We start from the raw sequence: 5,861 nt of genomic DNA, 5'->3' as shown, positions 1-5,861 counted from the left end.
AGTGTTGCTGTGTGATTCTTGCTCTGGAAGCTTCGTCTCAGGGGTGTACCCAGTCCTGTGAGGTGTGAGGTGTTGGTGTGCACCTAGTGGGGGATGTCTCCCAGTTAGGCTACTCAGGGGTCAGGGACACACTTTAGCAGGCAGTCTGTCCGTTCTCAGATATCAAGCTCCGTGCTGGGAGAACCACTGCTTTCTTCAAAGCTGTCAGACAGGGACATTTACATCTGCAGAGGTTTCTGCTGCTTTTTGTTTAGCTATGCCTAGTCCCCAGAAGTGGAGCCTACAGAGGGTGGCAGGCCTCCTTAGCTGTGGTGGGCTCTACCCAATTCGAGCTTCCAGGGGGCTTTGTTTACCTACTTAAGCCTCAGCAATGGCGGGCGCCCCTCCCCCAGTCTCAATGGTGCCTTGCAGTTAGATCTCAAACTGCTGTGCTAGCAATGAGGGAGGCTCTGTGGGCGTGGGACCCTCCGGGCCAGGTGTAGGATATAATCTCCTGGTGTGCCCTTTGCTAAGACCCTTGGTAAAGCACAGTATTAGGGTGGGAGTGACCCGATTTTCCAGGCGTTGTGTGTCTCAATTTCCTTTGGCTAGGAAAAGCAATTCCCTTCCCCCTTGTGCTTCCCAGATGAGGCAATTCCATTGACTTTTAAAGACTTAATTAAGAGTATGCTTGTTTCATTGTTAAATACTATGCTAGATCACAGGATAAGTAACACCCATCTGAAAGGGGTGTGGGGGTGTGTGTGTATACACACACAAGAGTCATGCAGTACAACCAGTGAATTAAGGTACAGAGTCAAATACCATTTCATTTGTGTGACTGTTTTGTGTTTTTGAGAATTGAATTGTATTTGAAATGCAAAGACAATACAGTAGATTAATAATTGAATCATATTATAAATCTCCTTGAAAGTTTAATCATCATAACTTTTTTTGTGTAATTAAAAAATTATTGTCAGGCCAGGCGTGGTGGCCCACGCCTGTAATCCCACTACTTTGGGAGGCTAATGCAGTGGATCACGAGATCAGGAGATGAAGACCATCCTGGACAACATGGTGAAACCCTGTCTCTACCAGAAATACAAAAAAATTAGCTGTGCATGGTGGTGTGTGCCTATAATCCCAGCTACTCAGGAGGCTGAGGCAGGAGAATCCCTTGAACCAGGGAGTCAGAGGTTGCAGTGAGCAGAGATTGTGCCACTGCACTCCAGCCTGTTGACAGAGCAAGACTCTGTCTCAAAAAAACAAACAAAAAAGATATATATATATATGTATACACACACATATATATACACGTATGTGTGTGTGTGTGTATATATATATATATAGTCAGATTGTTTAAACTGAAATCCAGCTATGAATATGTAAAATATAAAGTGAAATATGTTTTTCCTCATTTAAGAAAACAAATGCATTAGTTGAATCTCTCTCTCCTCTTTCCGAATCCCAGGCATCACATTCATCTAGACATCTCACTTATTAGAATTACGTTTCAGACAGTGATACTTACATAAAGGATGTAATGCGTTCCATCTCTGTCCTCTTTCATAGAAATCTCATGTGCCAGTTTGTCATGTTTCTTATCACATTCTCTGCCCCCAAATGGCAAATAAGCTACATAGATGGTGACTATAAAAATATTCAGGATCACCTATATATATATATATATATATATATATATATATATATATATATATATATATGTATATATATATAGAACCCTTTTTTCTAGGTTTTAAGGTTCTTAATGTCATATAAAGATCTCTAAAAACATCAACTTATTTTCCCTGCCAAAGAGAAATGCCAAAGAAAAATTCGACTCTGATTCCCAATCTCAAAACTTATTATACTCATTTTTATAATTTATCATGAAGGATGCTGTCTGCTGAATTGGGACATATTACATTAATCTGAGCCGTGGGGAACAACAGACTTCTCCATCAGCTAACAAACACCTTGTAGGGGAGCTATGCAGGGTACAAAAGAAGTACAGGTCCACATTTCCTGCCTTATAATATGGAAATTCAAACTAAACATGCAGTGTCTATGACTCATTTGGTGACAAAATCTGATCTTGACCTGAACTCATTTGTTAAGATAACCTGTTCTGAACTGGTTTAAGGCAATTTATATCTTATCTATTCCCCTTTCTGTGAATATTCATAATATTCACAGTTTTTGCTGAAGAAATATGGATGTCTTTGATTATAGGTTGTTATTCCAAACATGTATATATACATATATACACACGTTTCTGAAAATTATAAAAAATATCTAGGTCCAAAACATATCTGGCCCTATGAGCTTTGGAAAAGTGGTTGTAGGTCTCTATTAGATATTATCCATGTCTTCAAGCCACTTGTAGTTTATTGAGATGCATGACAGTAAACTCCACTCTCAAACAGAGAGTCAAAATAGTTACTGAAAGTCTATCAGTTGGCCGATATATACACATACATACATACATACATACGCACACACTCACACACAATCCATGTTTTATATATATTATATATAGTATGGATTTTGTGGTACAGGAGAAAAGCAGTGTTAATGTAGAATAAGTCTAGTAATGTAAAATATTTCAGAGAGTAATAGAACTGGTTCTCTTTTTTCTAAGCATATATGAATTTATTTCTTACTAAAATAAAGCGAAACCACAGTCAGTAAGAAAACTTCTGCATATATGCTGAAGGAAAACGTATATTAGGCAGTAAAATTTTCATGAGAGCCCTCCAACAAATGCGGTTTTTTTTTCCTATGTAAAGGAAAGGTGTTTTGAAGATAAAGTAGTGTAATCAGTTTAGAGCAAAAAACCCAATAGAATTTGTTGGCTTTCACGCTCGCCTTACTAGATCTGACTTAGGCAAGTTACTTAAAATCTCTCAGCCTGCTTTATTGCCTGTGAAATATTAATAATAAAAGTAGCTGCCATAGAGAGCTGTTAGAGGATGACATGGGATAGCGCATGTACTAGCAGGAGCCTTGGCACTGAGGAGGCAGGCCGACTTCGCTCCTTATCTGGAAGCTGTTCCATCCAGGCCTAGCAGATGATGTTTTTAGGCTGTGGAATTCTACATAATTAATTCTTAGCTATTCAAGATCATTATTTTCATTGCATATTCGATTTCCCTTTGCTGGGCTACATTGTTCCACAGTCTTTTAAGATTTCATCTCTAATAACCAAAGTAGTTGTCTGGTAAAGAAGCCAACCTCAGCTGCTTTACACTTTCAGTTTTATTAACCTGAAATCCTCCAAGATGACTCTCATGAGACTTCCAGACTGAACCTTCAGAATTTTTCCAGAAAGTGGAGGAAACTGGAGCTAAATGGAATGTGGCTGTATAAATGTTCGTCTGAGTGGTTTTGAGCTTTGAAAGAATATATACTTTATTATCTCAGATTTGTTTTTTAAAGTGTTTTATGTAACACTTGATGTGTTATTCATGGACTTATCATAGGTGACTGAAACTTTTATAGCTCTGTTGTTCATTACAGGCATGAAGTGATCACACCTTTTGCCCTATTAGGATTGTACCATAGTAAGCAACAAGATAGAAAAACAGGGGATATATGGCAATGGGTTATATTCACAACTAGAAACTCTGACATATTTCTGCTAGATATAGTGAAGTCATACTAGTTTGAAGGAACTACTAATGTGATCAAGAATATCTGCATGTGTTTAAATGGTTTATCCAAAAGGCAAGTGGAAGAGATGGTAGCAGGGCTTCATTATGACTTTCATGGACCCTAGACACTTCTAAGTGCCTGGGCCTCTTCTTCCAACAGAAAGAGAAAGATAGTTATAAATTATAAAGGAGAGGCAGAGACAGAGAGAATTACAAATTATATTCTGTCTTGATATAAAGGCTGGATTCATTATTGTATATTCATTATTTTATATATACTATTCCTTGTATGTCCAGGCTGGATTCATTATTATATATTCATTATAATTATATTTTTCATTTCTAATTTTAAGACAAATTAGAACATTTTTGAACCTCTAAATGTAACATGTACCCTAGGCACTGTGCCTGCTGTGCCTGACTCATGGGTAAGTCGGTCCCAGATACTAGCGGAAGTTTGCTAATCCTTTCTCTTAAAAGCCAGTTATGGTCAGATTCTGGCATATTCTGGGAACAAAGAGAGGGCACCACTACAATCCCTGGATTTCTACAAGAGTGTCTTTCAGGCATAGAATAGAGGCTTGGCTCATCTAACTACTGATTTCTTCAACAAACAGAGAAAAAGAAAACTCAGCTTCAATATAGGCTAATAGATCTTGTCCTGACTTCCAACACAACTCAATTTCTGTCTGCCACTACCCTAGGCTATTGGATCTCCTGACTAGCAAAATAAAAATAAAAGAATTTTAAACTACTTCATTGTCCTTTCATTTGTGCTAGAAATATTTGGAAATAGATACATAAGTTTTTTGGAAGAACCTATCTCAATACTGAGTATTGAAAATACACAGACTGTCCTCTGTGATCATGAGCAAACAGAAGAACACTTACTTTGGTTCAAAAGATAGTGATATTTAAAATAAGACAGTGTAGATTTATACATTGGTTACTACAAGACACGATAAAGACTTTTTGAATTTATTGTGTTGGTATCAGAAATAAACCATGCTTTTCCAATTAAGGTTGAATAAGAATCATGGATGAGAAAATGCTCTGAAACAATGAGAGATTGTATGGAATGAAAAGCACTATTGCTACATTTAAAACGTGAAAGAAAATAGAGATCATTGATGGAATTTTACCAAATCGGCCATGTAGATAACAAGTTCAGGAAATACTCCTGGAACTCAGGAAAATATAAGGAGACCAAAATTACAGAAGACAAATGACTGTGAACAAGACAGGCCTAAGTTCCACTTAGCTTGACTAAATTGGCTTCTTCCGAAATCTCAGGCCCCTTACCTCCTTTTCTAGGGGATTTACTTTAGAAAACTTGTAATTGGGCCAGGTGTGGTGGCTCATGCCTGTAATCCCAGTACTTTGGGAGGCAGAGGCGGGCAGATCACCTGAGGTCGGGAGTTCAAGACCAGCCTCGCTAACGTGGAGAAACCTCGTCTCTACTAAAAACACAAAATTAGCCAGGCGTGGTGGTGCATGCATGTAATCCCAGCTACTCAGGAGGCTGAGGCAGGAGAATCACTTGAACCTGAGAGGCGGAGGTTGTGAGCTGAGATCACACCATTGCACTCCAGCCTGGGCAACAAAAGTGAAACTGTCTCAAAACAACAACAACAACACTTGTAATTGAAAATTCTCTGTCCCTTTGAGATGTACATAAATCTTTTTTCCAGCCCAGCCTCTAGCCAGTTTTGCAATCCAGAAGTATCTTTCTCAAGGACCTGGGAGCCATCCCTTTGAAATGTAATCATTAAGGAAGATAGTGCCCCTACCCCTATCTCTTAGTTTCTATAGGAGAGTAGAACCTAATTTCAACAAGTGCAAATTAGCAAACACAGTTGACCTAATCACCAGCCTCACCATGACATCCTTCAGTACATGTCCACTAGCTCACCTCAGCTCTTAAAATCTCTCTTGCTTATTGTTTTGGTGGAGTTGAGTTTAATACCTTTCTGCTATTGCAATAGTCTTGAGTAAAGTTTTTCTTGCCTGGTTAAATTTGTCCAGTACAATATTTCTTTGACACAGGAGGCCAGAGCTCTGAGATTAAATAGGTGTTTATTAGGCATTCAATTAAAAAACAAACAAACAAACAAACAAACAAAAACCAAAACAAAACCCACCAGAGCAAACAGGAGAAGCAATAATTTAAAATAGTAGGAAAATAAACGTTTCATGAGTTCAAGGAAGTCTTGAGTCAGCATTTGCATA

Source organism: Mandrillus leucophaeus, unplaced genomic scaffold (genome assembly GCF_000951045.1).
Source record: "Mandrillus leucophaeus isolate KB7577 unplaced genomic scaffold, Mleu.le_1.0 Scaffold1473, whole genome shotgun sequence".
In the NCBI taxonomy this organism is placed as follows: Eukaryota; Metazoa; Chordata; class Mammalia; order Primates; family Cercopithecidae; genus Mandrillus; species Mandrillus leucophaeus.
This window is presented reverse-complemented; position numbering follows the sequence as displayed.